Source organism: Mauremys mutica, chromosome 4, assembly GCF_020497125.1.
Source record: "Mauremys mutica isolate MM-2020 ecotype Southern chromosome 4, ASM2049712v1, whole genome shotgun sequence".
Taxonomy (NCBI): domain Eukaryota; kingdom Metazoa; phylum Chordata; order Testudines; family Geoemydidae; genus Mauremys; species Mauremys mutica.
Window position 1 is genome coordinate 103,557,540 of NC_059075.1, and position 15,405 is coordinate 103,572,944.

The window sequence follows — 15,405 nt, forward strand, 5'->3', positions numbered from 1 at the left end:
AGCAGAGAAGCCAGCTATGCATCCGAAGAAGTGGGCTGTACCCCATGAAAGCTAATGCTCAAATAAATTTGTTAGTCTCTAAGGTGCCACGAGTACTCCTGTTCTTTTTGCGGATACAGACTAACACGGCTGCTACTCTGAAAAGAGAAGCCAGGATTATACAAGTATGGAGAATGAACTCTCCTCTCACCAAGCAGTGGTTTCTCTATGTCAGGACTGAAGAATACTGTCAGGGTAATATGAATTTCACTGCTGCTGCTCTCTGCCATAGGCAGGGATGTGGGAGAGGGAAATTATTTTAACAGCAGTTTGAACAGTCTGGAGGGCATATGACTATTCTATGGTTAAATAGAGAACTGCTGCTTACATGTAGATTTTTCTCCCCACTCTTACCCTGAGTAACTGATGCTAACTGTAATCAATGGGGAAAATACTGTATTTGCCACTGCATTTATCGTGGAGTCAATTCTTGAGTTGGGAGATAGAAGATGCAGTGGCAGGAACTCACTATTCACACCCCTGGGGAACTTTATAATAGATATAACAGCACTCTGATGAATATAAAGAGCACATTGATATATGTAAACCCTGTAAAAATTCTCCCCAGCTACTCTAAAACCCTGGAACACAAAACACCAGTGGTCAAGGAAAGTCCCTTCCCCCTGCTGTGTCTTGATAAGTCTACCATTCAGAAAACTTTTCAAACTTTGGATGAGGTAACTGCTTCAATAGCAACACTGCAGCACTTATCAGTTTTCAAGCCATGAAGACTCCTGCAAGTTGTAGCCCAGTTAAGGGTGTTTAGGATTTCCAAAGGCTTTTTGTTTGTTTTTAAAATAGACTAAAACAAAAAAAACCTCTGCAAAGTGCATAGACATCAAAATTGGAGGTATAATAAAAATACAAGATGACAATCAAACTGCAGTGACCTGCATATTTTAAAGCATTGCTGAAGGTAGCCAATAACTGGAAAAACTATCGTCAAGTGTGATACCATCTTGTAACCAGCAAGAGTAGACAAGTAACAGAAATAAAATGGGAGTAATAATGGAGCAGCTTCCTCCATTGCATTAAAGTGAGTTTCCTATGCTCAAGCTTTATAAGGCCTAGTCTGCACTGACAGTTTGGGGGAAACCTTACACCACCGCATTAACACTGGTGCAATTCCACAGGTGTTTGGATTGCTAGTGTAGACTAATACAGGCATTTTACCATGTCTTCTACACCTGTTCTTCAAGAGCAGGTGTAGAAGACATGGTAAAATGCCTGTATTAGTCTACACTAGCAATCTTGAAGAACTTGGTGTACTGTCTGATTAGGGGAGATAATACCTAAAAAGCTACAACTATAGCCAAGTGAGAGAGCCTGGTAACAACACAGTCATCATCTAACTTTGTTATAACACGATTTGTAGCATACCTGGGTCCAACTGTGTCCCTGTAACAAGCTTAAAAAGTCCCAGCCGAGTTATAACTTTTAACCATGCTGTAACCAAGTCACAGGACAACCATGTTATAAAGGTGTCCCCTGACCTGGGGTTAAATGCTCCTGGGCAGGAGATGCATACCACTGCGTGGAAGGGACTTCTGTCTGGGAGCACACGAACTGCTTGCACACACAAGCATGACCAGGGACAGCTGCTGGTGAGCCTGGTGGCGGCTCCAGTGAGCTGGGCTGGAGGCGGTACAGCCACAGCGGACAAGCTATGTAAGCTGGGCGCTGGCTCCTGCAAGTGGCAGCCTGACATGCTGCTGTTTCACTGCTGCAGTTCCTGGCCTGGTTGCTGACAAAGGCCCTGCTGGTCTCACTTGTTGTCACTAGAGCTCTGTAACTCCGGGGATATCTGCATTCGCAGGTATAAATTTTGTCCCTGCACAGGGCTCTACACATTGCTTTGTTGTTAGTCAGGGTGGCTTCCGGAGTGGTGCATCTCACAGCTGTCTCCTCCCCAGCTGCACTATCTCTGTTACCAGCAACCTCTGGATGAGGTGGTCTCTTCCTATTCACCACCCCTTCCTGTGTTAAGTTACCCCCTTTTAAACCTCTCCTCTTCTAGGCTGAACAAGCCTTGCAGGTGCATCTCATTAGCATGGAACAGGCCCAGTGGAGCTCCTTAGTCTCCTCCACACCAGTGTGAGGGGATGTCCCTTCACACCTAATCTTAGATGTTTTCTTTTCTGCCTTAGCAGAAAGATCACAATGTTATTCCAGGGGATTTATACAAGGTGATGATAGTTTAGTGAACCATGGCAAAACCCTGCTGTCTAAAACCAATCCTGCTGGTGAGTCCTGTGATATGTCTGTGTACCAATCAAGGTGGGCTGCTGCCTCCCAGCACTTATTATGACACTACAATTTACATTGATAAAAGGGGGTTACAAATTGACAGGTGTCTTGTTGTGCATGCTTTTTCAAAAATCAGAACATACTCATACTTAGACGCATAGACTCAAGACACAGAAGGGGGACCATCTAGACTGACTTCCTGCACATTGCATGTAACAGAGCCTCACACCCAGGGGCGGCTCTATGTATTTTGCCGCCCCAAGCACGGCAGTCAGGCGGCTTTTGACGGCATGCCCGTAGGAGGTCTGCTGGTAACGTGGATTCGGCAGCATGCTTGCGGGAGGTCCGCCAGTCCCGCGCGTTTGGCGTACCTGCCACCGAATTGCTGCCGAAGCCGCGGGACTGGTGGACCTCCCGCAGGCATGCCGCCGAAGGCAGCCTCACTGCCCCCCGCGGCTTGCCGCCCCAAGCACGCGCTTGATGCGCTGGGTGCCTGGAGCTGCCCCATCTCACCCCTCACATACCCCTATCGTAGGCCCATAACTTGGTTACCAAGTCCTCAAATCTTGATTTAAAGATTTCAAGTTACAGAAAATCCATCATTTACTCCAATTTAAACCAGCCACTGACCTGTGCCCTGTGGTGCAAAGGAAGGCAAACCACCCCAACTCCTCAGATCTCTGACAATCTGACCTGGGGAAAAATTCTTTCCTGACCCCCAACTATACAATCAATTAGACCAGAATACCTGGGAAAGAATGCTCTGTAGTAACCCAGAGCCCTCCCCATCTAGTGTCCCATCTCTTCACTTAGTCTTGTAAACTAGTCATAGTGGACTTGCTGTTTAGATTTTAGAACTACAGATGGTTCATAGTCATTGTAGTGCACACAATAGAAGTTTAATCAACTTTAATTCTTAGGGTGAATGAAATACTTGATCTCATTTTGTTTCCCTCTGAACACATTGTAGACTTGAGATAATTTTTTATCATAGTGAATTGTTAATAAAATACATTAGTGATTTTCCCGTAATTGGCATACCGCAGTCTTCCAATTGAAAATTCTTACTTGCGTAAACAATAGTTTTAAGGTATGAATCCTGCTTTGGGACTAAAATTATACTCAGTGGAATATTTCAAATGAAAACAGGGAGGTTTTGAAGAATGTGACTGTGACGGCTTGGATCACAGAAACCCCCTTGGGAGCTGCCACCTGATGTGCCAAGACTACCTCTGCTCCTGCCTTCCCTGCCAGCTCGGAACCCCAACACCCTGTCTTGCTGAGCCAGACACTCCCATCTGCTCCAACAAAGACCCAGGGTCTGAATTACTTGCCCCAAAGCTGCAGCTTTACCTGAAAGCAGCTAACAGAAGTGTTCTTGTCTTTAACATTCAGATGCCCAACTCCCAATGGGGTCTAAACCCGATAAATCCGTTTTACCCTGTATAAAGCTTATGCAGGGTAAACTCAAATTATTCGGCCTCTATAACACAGAGATATATGCACAGCTGTTTGCCCCCCAAGTATTAATACATACTCTGGGTTAATTAATAAGTAAAAAGTGATTTTATTAAATACAGAAAGTAGGATTTAAGTGGTTCCAAGTAGTAACAGACAGAACGAAGTAAGTCACCAAGCAAAATAAAATAAAATGCGCAAATCTATGTCTAACCAAACTGAATACAGATAATCTCACCCTCAGAGATGCTTCAGTAAGTTTTTTCCTCAGGCTGGACACCTTCCAGGCCTGGGCACAATTCTTTCCCTGGTACAGCTCTTGTTCCAGCTCAGGTGGTAGCTAGGGGATTCTTCATGATAGCTCCTTCCTTCCTTTGTTCTCTTCCACCCCTTTATAGATCTTTTGCATAAGGCGGGAATTCTTTGTCCCTCTCTGGGTTCCCACCCCCTCCTTCTCAATGGAAAGACACCAGGTTAAAGATGCATTCCAGTTCAGGTGACATGATCACATGTCACTGCAAGACTTCATTGCCCTGTATATTCCTGTATACCTGCCAGCAAACAGGTATACAGGAATATACAGGTATACTTACAGGTAAAACACACCCATCTGCAGACAACTGTCCTGGTTAATGGGCGTCAACAAGATTCCAAACCACCATTAATGGCCCACACTTTACATAATTACAATAGGCCCTCAGAGTTGTATTTCATTTTTCTAGTTTCAGATACAAGAGTGGCACATTTATACAATAGGATGATCACACTCAGTAGATTATACGCTTTGTAATGATACCTTACAAGAGACCTTTTGCATGAAGCATATTCCAGTTACATTATATTCACTCATTAGCATATTTTTATAAAACTATATAGACCGCAGCATCACAGTGATCACTTCAGATTTTTTTTAAATTTGTTAAGTATGTTTGACTCAACCTTCAATAAGAGATCAGTTTCTTTTTTAGTCCTCTTCCCATCTCAATTAAAGTTATTGGACAAATAAATTCTAAGTTACATTGAAAATGTTTTCTCAAATTTGGTGGTAAAAGAAGGCAGAACCTTTTTTAAAAAATGAAAAACATTGTGAACAAAAATGTCATAGTCCAGTCATAACCAAAATTTTCTTTGACAACAGTTAAGAGTTGTGTTAGACAACTTTTTTAAAAATAGCCTTATATTTATTAGTCAACTTCATTATACAAAATGTATACTTCTAGTTCTCTTTCACATAGATAAACATGGAGCCTGAGATTTTAAAAAAACACCTAGGAGATTTGAACACTCAATTCATATTAAAATGAATGGTAATAGGGTGTTGAAATCCTTTAGCCAGCTTTGAATCTCTCACCTGGATTGTATGCACCCCACTATAAACCTAGTCTGTCTCAGCTGTCTTCATTAATTACTACATACCTTGAACACTGCTAGCTTTATTTATGTATGCAGTGTTGGTGTAGCTGTCTGTCCCAGGATACTAGAGAGAGAGAAAGTAGATGAGATAATATCTTTTATTGGACCAACTTCTGTTGGTGAGAGAGACAAGCTTTCAACCTTACACAGAGCTCTTCTTGACCTCAAAAGCTTGTCTCTAAGGGTCTCCTACCCATGGATCAAAGTAAAGCAAATAATGCAATAAACCAAAGAAAAATATAATCTCTACATTGGGAGTCATTAAACATTTACAGCCAAGGAAAAGACACTTTAGAAGAAAGATGCGAGTTTTTCCAGAGCTAGCCTTCAATATAAGGCAGATGAGTCACTTTTGGGGGACCTCATGGATAAGGTCTTCATTTTACATTGGAATTAACAAAATTGCACATTTGGAACCTGCTCTTACAAGGTGCTGAGTGAGCATGCTTAGCTTCCTTGAGACCATCCCTGTGAATAATGATTGCTCTAAAGAGTCAGGGTAGGTCTAGTGGCAGCTGTAGTGCTTCAGTGATGACTACTACACTGATGGGACAAGCTCTCCACAAGAGGCAGTAGCTGTATCAACAGAAGAAGTCCTCCGGTCAACATAGCGCTGTCTGCACCGGGGTTAGGCTGGCATAACTGCGTCGCTCAGGGGTGTGGACTTTTCACACCCCTGAGGGACATAGTTACACCGATGAAGGTGTAAAACTGGCCTGTCTCTCTAGAATGGGGCCCATGGTTTGAGAATAAGCTAGGGGGATCATACACGACAGAACGCACTACATAAACACAAAGTTGTTATTATGATTAGAAACCATTATCCCTGTTGCTGGGAACACCCCATCACAAATAAACCACTTCCGAGGAGGTAGCTGTTTTAGGGATGCCATTGCTGGGTCAAGTATCAGAGGGGTAGCCGTGCTAGTCTGGATCTGTAAAAGCAGCAAAGAGTCTTGTGGCACCTTATAGACTAACAGACGTTTTGGAGCATGAGCTTTCGTGGGTTGAAAGCTCATGCTCCAAAACGTTGCATCCGACGAAGTGGGTATTCACCCACGAAAGCTCATGCTCCAAAACGTCTGTTAATCTATAAGGTGCCACAGGTCTCATTGCTGCTATTGCTGGGTCAGTTCAGGGAAGAGGTTCTCACGTTGGATGAGCCTCTGGGACCAGCAGCAAGTTGCAACCTCCTACATGGCTCCCAGCCTCTGCAGCCAGCCAGCCAACAACGCCCCCCATCCCCCCTGGCTCCCAGCCTCTGCAGCCAGCCAGCCAGCAACGCCCCCCATGGCTCCATCCTGGGAGGTGGGCCCAGCAGCAACCCCCTCACGCCCCCGGCTCCCAGCCTCTAGGGCCAGCAACCCCCCGGTTCCCGGGGCGGGGGGGGGGGCAGTACATGCAGGCCCGGGCCAGGCTCCGCCCATGGCCGCGGGCAGGGGCGCTCAGCCCCGGGCGGGCCGGCCAGACCACCGCGCCCCGGGGAGTGGGGGAGGGGGGCGAGTCGCGGCCAGGAGCTCCCCCCAGCCGAGAGGTGAACTAGCCCCACCCCCTCTGCCGGCGCCGCCACCGCCACGTACCTTCTCGCCTCAACCCTCCTTGAAAGCGGCTCTCCCTCCCGCGCAGCCTAACCCGCGGCCCTGCGGCCGCCCAATCAGAACCCTACGCGATGACCAGAAGGGGGTCAGGCCCCGCCAATCGGGGCTGCCCCGGAGGCGGGACCTATTGCTATAGGAACCGGAGCGGGGTCTGCCGGAGAGGAGCTGCTGCTGCTGCTGCTGGGGGTGCGGGCGAGGCAGCGGCGGGAGGGGGAGGATTCTGAGCGCGCTGTCAGGAGCGGCTGCGGAGCCCTGCCCGGCACGGTCCCTGCCCGAGAGGTCTCTGGAGGCTGCTCGCCCAGCGCTGGATCCTGCCCCTGGGGACCAGAGGGAGAGAAAGGTGAGATCCCCGAGCCGGGGCGCGGAAAGGGGGTTGCGTGCAGGGCTCTGCGAGGTCCTCCTGCCGCTAGGCACCCCGGTCCTGCGTGACCAGCCCCCACGCGAGGTTTCCCCACCCCAGATTACTGGGGAGCAGTCGCGTTTACAAGAAGACCCCAGAGTTGTGGTGTGTCCAAATGATGTCTAAGGATGGGACTGAGATACTCTCCAGGGGGACTTGGAGGATCTGAATGGCAGGACAGGCTGAGGTGGGTGTAATGGGGTCTGGCTGGGGCAAAAGAAAATTTAGGTTTAAGCTCAGTAAAACTTACTGAGGTCTGCCCACTTGGGGTGCAGGCTTCCCCGGGAAGGCAGAGGCAGCCCCAGCACCGGGGGAAAGTGCTGCAGAACTGGGACGAAGCAATCCTGCATTAGCAGGTACAGTGGGCTAATGTGTCTCGTGTTGATTTCATTTATGGGATTCTCTGAAAAACTCCTTTTCCTCTTCTCCTACAAGTTGAGGAAAAGGACCAAGAGTGTTTAAAAAAAAAAAAGCTGCAGGCCTGGTGTGCTACCAAATAGCTGAAATAAAATATAGGTGCTTATCTTGTTGCCTGTCGCTACAATACACACTAACGAACCTGCATAGCCAAGCTCCTGCTCTACAGTATAGATAAGCACAGCTGGCTCTACCCTATGAGCAGAAAACGTGTGTATTGAAAATGGATACATATGTTATATTGTGTCAGTATGAAACAACACTACTTTATCCAAAATAGACTGGATCGATGAGAAAATTTTTAGTACATGTCAGAGAATGAGACTTTTTGGGGTAGCAGGGAAATTTTAGATAACTAGCAGTTATTCTTAGGGACTGATCCCTCAGGTTCTTATGCAAATAGTCCTTACTCATCTATGCAATCCCCATTGAAGAAGTAGGTTTGAAGAAATGACACTTAAGTAACCCATGGTTGTGTGTGTAAGCAGAGCTAGTTTTAACATAGTGGCAGGATGGTTGCGTACCCTGTAGCAGATGACAGTTGATTGACCGTTTATTGTGCAATCACAGGGGGGGCTGTGGTTTTCCAGTTCTTCCAGGAAACCAAAAATCCCCAAAGCTCCTGCTCTTAAAAATACTACAATTTTATAGCCTTATGGTCCAAACCCCTACAGCTTACAATCATGCTACTGGTGTTTTGGGCAGCTAAGGTAGAATACTGTAATGTAAGGCTAACCAAGTATGCAAAGGAAATATTACAGAAGAAAAAGTTTAATCATGTCTATGAAAAGGTCACTTTCTTTACAAACTTTCACAAGAACACAACTGTGTGGCTTTCAGAACAGTTTGGGTATGAGACACATTTCAGTGTGGGTGGATGGTGGTTTATATTGGCACTATCTGGGATGTAAATATTATTTGCAGGAAAGATAGCATCCAGTATTTTCAAGCTGAAAACATAGTAGCTGAGAAATTGTTCGAGTTTACTACTGAATGAGATGACATGAAGGTGGTTTACTTAAATAAATAATGTTTCAGAGTAGCAGCCGTGTTAGTCTGTATCCACAAAAAGAACAGGAGTACTTGTGGCACCTTAGAGACTAACATTTATTTCAGCATCCAAAGAAGTGAGCTGTAGCTCACGAAAGCTCATGCTGAAATAAATTTGTTAGTCTCTAAGGTGCCACAAGTACTCCTGTTCTTTTTTTAAAAATAAATGATTATTTATTTATTTAATCAAAATGGTCCTGCAGTGGCCTTGACGCTGCAACCATTCTGGCCCAGATCCCCAACCCAGACAAGCCCAGACTCTTACTCCCAAGGCTATATAGCAACTGAGGAACCATTCCTTAAAGTTTACTCAGGCCCAATTTCTGGAATAGTTTTGGCCATTACACAATACCCCACAAAGGGTGAGGAGAAAATCCACATGCTCCACTCCACCCCATCCGGTAGGTTACCACACAGGGAACTTGTACGGAGCAAGGTACCACGCAGGCAATACACCCATTACGCAACAGAACTGCCCTAGTTCTACAGTACAGCATCTCTGCATTTAGCATAAGGGCTAGATTTGCCCATTTGTATGTGAAACGTCTATGGAATCAAATAATAAGTCGTTCAGAATTGATTATTATGAAAATAAAGGATATGAACACCCAAACCTATGTTTAAACAATATGATAATCACAGAAACCAATAAAAGCAAGGAAACACAAAATTAAGGATTGCATTCTCCCCCTTTGGTCTGTACATAACTTTCACTAACATTGAGTGTTATGCATGTAATTTGTGTGTCTAGTTTACTTACTTAATGGAGGGTTTGATTAAAAAGCAGTTTTAACATCCGGTACAAAAGCAGTCGGTATAAATTTGTTAGTTGTGGCTTGATGTTATGTGGATTGTTAGGTAATCTTTACGTTGGCACAAGAAATTGTGTACAAAACCAAAATCTGGGCTCATAGTCATTTTAAAATAAGATTTCTCTAAGGGAAGACTTCAGCAAGTTGACTGTAGTGTTTTTGAATATAAAGCATTAGCTAATATAAATTAAGAGTTATAATAGACCATTTAGGTTTTTTAGACATTCTAGACCCCAGATGAATCTATACAACTCCAGTGCAATCATTGTAGTTGTACAGGTAAAAGGGAAACATTTGGCTTACTATCACAAACTTATTTTACATATCGCAGATGTGAAAATATTGACCCATATTTCTAGCGATATGCTGACTAAACAAATGTTTTAATAAAAAAAGATAATGTAGTTCATTGCTAACTTAAAAGCCCTTATCAGGGTTGCTGTAAATTGAACTTCTGTACATCAAAGATGTTTGCCTAGTGATGTCTTGTAGGTCTATCTTTTTATTTATTTGCTCAGTAGCCAAAATAAATCACAGAAGCTCTTGTAATATACATACTACACAATCTACCTCCCTATAGGTATGATTGGGGAGCATTCTGGCTCTGGAACTGCTTGCCTATGGCCAAAGACACTGTAGAACATTTAGTGCCATATCCTGCTCCTATTGAAGTTGATGACAAAACTTACATTAACTTGAGTGGTACCAGGATTTGGCTCTTACAATGTATGATTTAAAGGTCACTTGAAGAATTAAACTATTTTTATCTCATTAGAACACTCAACTGTAATCAAGTCCAGGTGTTTTCCTACATAATAAATAGCAGTTTAGTAAACAGGCTTATGTATTTTATGACTATATGTATAGTGCTGTCAATGTATGTTGTGCTTTACAAACAGAACAAGGCATGTTCTTTCTGCTGAATGTCTAAGAAGAGTTAGCCACCTTGGAGAACAAGTTGAAAGGATGAATCAGCTTTGGACAGCAGCCATTGGGATGGGAAGGACAGATAAGATGATGTGAAAACCTGTGGGAAGATGACAAAGCAAAAAACATAAAAACCGAGAAAAAAGAAACATATGGGGGAAAATTATAGTGCTGCTTTTGTATTTATTAAGAATAGTTTTAATATAAAAAAAATACCTTACAAAGTGCTCTGTGAAGGTAGATAAGAGATGGTTGCTGCCCCAGAGAACTTATAATTTAAATGGAACATGAGTACACTGTGGTATTGCCACCTCACTTATAACTTTTAGACCAGTGGTTAGAGCACTCCCCTGGGATGTGGGAGACACCAACTTTAATTCCCTCATCTGCCTGATGGGAATAAAGGATTGAACGTAGGCCTCCTACATCTCAGGACAGTGCCCTAACCACTGGGCTCTGGGATATTGTGGGTTCCTGTGATGCTGTTGCACTTTGGGTAAGTAAATTAGTCACTGGAGCAGGGGGACTGGATCCTGAGTCCCCCCACCTCCCCGATAAGTGTCCTTAGTCACCAGGCTAAAGTCATTCTCACTTTCTCTGGCCCAGTAACTATAAGTATTCATCCAAAATGGATCAGCTTCAACTGGAGAGATTAAGCTAAACCTGCATCAGAATGTCCTAGAGGTTAAGGCACTCTTCTGAGAGCTAGAAGACCCGTGTTCAAATCCTTGCTTCCCATTAGGCAGACGGAGGAATTGAATCCTGGTCTCTGACATCCCAGGTGAGTGTGCTAACCCCTGGGCTAAAAGTTAAAAAGGAGGAATCACTGTTGCCATCATCGCCTCTTCTGACCAGATTTTGTAGGGGCCCTGACCCAGTAGGCACACTCAGAACCAGTTTGAGCCCCAGAAGCAAGATAGGTGGGGAGACTGCCTATCTTCACCTAGTTTGAGGATCTCACTGGAGCTTAGTTGTGAGATGTGTTGCACCTATGCCCAGTGGCAGAAATTTATATGCTTAGGGGACTTTTATGGTGAAAGCATAGGTGCCAAGGGATTTTAGACAGCTACAGGTCTAGTGAGCAGCTGAGCAGGGGTTCTGAGAATCTCAGGGGTTCTTAAATTTGGGTTGGAGTTAGGTACCTAAGTCCTTTTTGTGGGTCTGGGCCTAAGTGACTTGCCCAGGGCTACAGAAGGGGTCTTTTTAATAATTGAGATTAATGTTTAGGAGTTCTTAGCTTACCGGTCCTGAATTTAAAAGACCTGTAGGTAGATCTACTACCTATCATTTCATCAGGTAATGCTCATCTCCAAAGTACAGTAAAAGTATGAAATCATAGCATGATTCTGGATATAACCAAGATGGCTGGCATCACTAATCGTGTGCTTTATTGCTTCCATATCAGATGAAGCAGTTATGGGTCAGATTTTCTAGTGTAGAAACCCATGTGTGTGTCCCATATTAAGCCTAGATGCATGTGCACATTTACTAGGAGTGCAAAGACAATCTGGCAAATGTGCACATACAAACTGCCAGTTAGGATGCTTTGCTATTCTGTTGCATGCCTGGCTATTCAGCTGTCAAGTTTACACATGTTGCCATCATTGTGTACACAGATGTTGTTATACAAATATTAGTGAGCCTCAGTTTTTGAAAACTTAGCTGTGCGCGTTACTTCTCCAAGGAGATTGGCAGTATTGTTATAAAGAAATACTGTTTTCAGGATTGGAGCTATTCTGTTTTCCAATTGCTAATTGTTAATTAACACTCAAAAGGAAATGTTTAGGCTTGCTAATTGAAATATTTTGTATTTATTTAATTAAGATATAGTCCTGCAGAGGTTGTTGTGGGTTTTTTTTTTTTTGCTATGTTAGTCACTGAAACATGCTTTGAAGCACCTGAGAATATGTTTTGTAGTAATTTCCCATAGGCCACAGTTCTTGACATCCAAAACTCCAGTTCTGTTCCTATTGAAGTCAATAGGAGTTTGTCATTGACTTCAGTGGGAGCAGGATCAGGAGTGCTGTAATATGGAGTCTGGTTTATTTTCTTTTACAAACTTTTTTTCACATTAGCAGTTCTCTTTTGTTGAATAGCTCATTCTTTTAGATTTCATTCTAGATTAAAAAAAACAACTCTGATTTAATGCTTAGACGCATGTTTAGTTTTCAGTGAAAGCTTAGAGTATTTGGTCTCTTTATGGACTTTAATGTGTAATTTTTGTATTAATACTTTTGTAAGTAGCTCTCTCTGTGTATTCCAAGAAGAAACTTTTATTCAGTTACTCTTCTAGGACTGATATACTTTTAGTTCATTTGGAAAGTAACTATCAGATAGGTCTTTTGTTTTTTTACATCAATATTATGATGGTTCTTTAGGTAGTAAAACTCTTTCATGTGCCACCTCTTTGGCATAGTTTTGTAAATGGCATTCATCTTGCCAGTGGATTATTTTCTATTGCTTTAATACAGTACTATCATATTTGAGGGCAAATTTAGTGATTAACATGACAAATAGTGCAAATATGTAGCGTTTTAAATCTAGATGACAGTTTTAATGTCTTTTGAGGAATACTGAATATCCTTGCTGACAAAATAAAGCAAGTATTCATATATGTCCTTAACAATCAGTGAATAAAGACTGGAATATAATTGATTTTCTGTCTACACTGTTAGTGAATTTGACAGGCTTGTACATGTTCTTTTTAAACCATAAACAATTATATGATTTCTGCTTAAGTGAAGAATGAGGGTCAAAACTAACTGTTTTTTACTTTGTGTAAGACTGAGGGCATGTCTTCACTAGCAATAAAGCGCTGCTGTGGCAGCTCTTTAACTTGGCTATATAGTTGCAGCACCAGCACTGGGAGAGCTCTCTCCCAGTGCTTTAAAGAAACCCACCACCCCCACAAGGGGAATAGCTACCAGCGCTGGTGCACTGTATACACTGCCACTTTACAGCGCTGAAACTTGCAGTGCTCAGGAGTATGTTTTTTCACACCCCTGGGAAGAAAGTTGCAGCGCTGTGAAGTGGCAGTGTAGACAAGGACTTAGTTTCCAACAGATACTTGCAAATCCGCTGGATGAAATGAGACTTGACCAGAAGTGGGTGATTATCTCTTATGTCCCCCTCTGTTAACAGGCCTAGATACAAAGATGATCTAAGTCTGAACAATGAACAGCAAAAATGAAAATAGGCTTGAAAAAAATGAAAATAGACAAGCTCAGATTAGTGTACTAAACAAGAATGTGCTGTAGGATATCACTGAGTGTAATGGGGGTATAATTCCTTAAAGGTAATTAAAGATTTATTTCTAAGCTTGTTCCCTACAACTTGGTGAGTGGAGGGTATTCAAACTCATTTCCGATCGTAACACAATTTTCTTTTTCCATTGCGCTCTCTCTCAGCTGGTGGAGATGTGGATCTTTGGTCCCAAATATATAAAACACCTAGGTTATGTTAGTGTAATTATATCCATTTTGTTCATTTTATTGCCTATGTATTTAAATATTTTTTAAAGATGCGCTGTATACCATCTACACCATAACATTTTCTAACGACATTAGAATTTTCTCAAGATCCTTTCTAGTCCTATGATTCTATGAAGTGTAGCTCTCTCCTTTTGCCTAATATCTTTACTCAACGTCAAAGGTTTCCATCAGCCTGTTTTATCTCTTTTGTTATGTGTTACACAATAGAGTTGTTTCTGTGACTCACAGTAGAGACTGTCCAACTCTAAAGACTGACTCATACTTTAGTCAGCTATTCCTGCATGCATAATTTGATAAATGTAATCTCATGCCAAGATGCCTCTGAATCTGGTGACTGTTTTGATCAGGTTAAGAATATTTGCTATTTTAGTAATCATATTTGACTAATATTTTAAATGTTCAACAGTTTGTGTAAGCAGTTGGATTCCTTCTACTCCTGGAAACCTGTGACCCAGGAACCTCTTGCTGCCAATAGCAGAGGGCTCCAGGTTTGCCTAGAGTTTTACAGGGATCCCCTGTGTCGGATATATGCAAAACGGTGGCATTTGAGGTCTCTTCTGAGAACTGGTAGTCCACTGGTTGTCATAATCATTGCAAAATGTATGAATGGATAATATTTAAGGAGTTGTGTCTGTACTGAAAATGTTCTTAAGGCAGGTAACCAGGAAGTGGCATCTCTCAGGTTCCTTTCAAGCATGAGGTAACAGACACTTATCTCTCTATCTGGTCATGTATGTATTGGGCATTGTATGTCACACTAGATGTCCGTTTGCATACTGAGCAAAATGCTAATCAAGAGACACTGAAACTGTCAAGAGAGAAAATTTACAGGAGAAAATAAACAGAGGAAGGGAGATCCTGTTTATGAGTAAAGACAGTAGATTGCTCGGGTATATCTGAGGGTACAGAGGTACACCCTAGATCCTTCACTGAGAAAGCAATCTAACAGCGTGTCTTATGAAAGGAGGGTCACAGCCAAGCCTGGTTGTAAAAAGCTGGAAGGACTTTGGGTGAATATTGCTCTATAAGACAGGAAAGTATCCAGTTAAGGGAATCTGGGTCCTAGAACACTTGTTATGATTTTTTATTTTCTTTGTGAGCATTTGTTTCCAGTAGTTCTACTTGCTATCGTTTGCACCTCTATACCTTGCTAAATAAAACTTTTACTCGTTTTCACTGTAACCATGTCTATGTGTTCTGTATTAAGCAAAGAAGTTATCTTAGGTGTAACTGTAACCTGGGGGCACTGATTCTTTGGAAGCAGCAAATATGTGAATACTGTGAGAGTCCAGTGGAACAGGGGCTAGACCCTCACAGAGAGATGCTTGGAGGGCTCAAAGTTGGAGTGTGCCTATTGCTAACCTGTAGAAGAGAGAGATTGAGAGCAGGGCCTGTATAGGCCTAGAAGTGGTGCTTGTGTTGCCTGTGGCTGGTGGAGTCGGGGAGCTGACCCCTGCCTGGAAAGCACAAACAAGGCTTCCTATTGCTAAGTTCAGGTGGTAGTGAGGTGACTCATAGCACCCAGGTGCCCCCAGGAAGCATTACAAAACCCA

General features: G+C 43.0%; 1 protein-coding gene across 1 annotated transcript in view; it reads left to right on the plus strand.

Annotated features, from left to right (window-relative positions):
• Positions 1–6,952: 6,952 nt before the first annotated feature.
• Positions 6,953–15,405, plus strand: part of NUCB2 (nucleobindin 2) — a 56,844-nt gene continuing 48,391 nt past the window's right edge. The window contains exon 1 of the mRNA XM_045013949.1: positions 6,953–7,095. The gene's annotated coding sequence lies outside the window, so the exon portion shown is untranslated. The remainder of the gene's footprint in view (positions 7,096–15,405) is intronic.